The sequence below is a fragment of the Penaeus monodon genome, chromosome 21, assembly GCF_015228065.2.
Source record: "Penaeus monodon isolate SGIC_2016 chromosome 21, NSTDA_Pmon_1, whole genome shotgun sequence".
Taxonomy (NCBI): domain Eukaryota; kingdom Metazoa; phylum Arthropoda; class Malacostraca; order Decapoda; family Penaeidae; genus Penaeus; species Penaeus monodon.
In genome coordinates, this window is record NC_051406.1 from 32,980,064 (window position 1) to 32,981,127 (window position 1,064).

Below are 1,064 nucleotides of genomic sequence, written 5' to 3' on the forward strand. Positions count from 1 at the left end.
GAATCCAGAATCACCACACACTCATCGGCTATGCAAACATGTGAACATGTGTGTATCTGTATCTAGGTTAAGATATAAAAAAAATACAAATGGAAAATAAAATGTTGACAAGATTACAAAAGAAAAATCTTGAACTTGTAACGAAATAGTGTAAATATACTTTGCCAGAAAGGGAAAGAATTGTTCGCATGTTACCCTGCCCTGTTAGGAAAGGTTTTAATGAGAAGAAGTGTCCTGCTGTATTTTTGACCGGTGAATATGAAGTGCCTTGCAAGGTAAACGGAGTACGTTGTTCCTTTCTGATAGACTCTGGATCAAATGTTGGGTATGTAACGTACAATACGGCGAAAAGGACAAAACTTCTCGATCAGGTGTTTGACTATAAGAAGGAAACTGTTTCTTTCATGAATGGGCTTGAAACGTTCTGGGCTGGAGTCTTGCCTCCTGTATAGATACGCATTAGTTCAGAGATTAGTATCACTGTGATATTTAAAGTACTTCCGGAAGGCTTCAAAGCACTAAAGACAGATATTCTTCCAAACTCTGTCCTGAAGAGGTATGGATGTTTTCAAAAATTCTACCCATCTGGCTATTCTATGTTGTATTTCCGTAAGACGGATACTAGTATTCAAAGTGTCAAAGAGAATTATAAATTATATGGTTTAAAGCTAATTGACAATGTATCGACAGTATGCGGTTTGCGGTCTCACATCTTAGGGAAGCGTCACAATGTTCTCCTAGATACTGGAGCATATAATAACTTTGCAACGAGGAAGTTTATGAATGGAGAAAATAGGCTTTCTGAGCTTACAATCCAGGTTTGTGGAACAGATACACGACTTATTGCAAGTAATGTTAGGGAGAAAAAGTTCTCGAGGTTTGATTGTTTACTTGGCACACAGTTTATGGCGTAGCATAAGATGATCTTGGACTTCGGGAAAATGGAATGTTATTTTTCATCTGATAAGGATTAATATATGGTGCCTATGTTTAATTTGTATTGAAGAAATTTGATTCCTTAAAAAAGATAAATAAAGTATATTGCCGATGTAAGGTTATTGTTA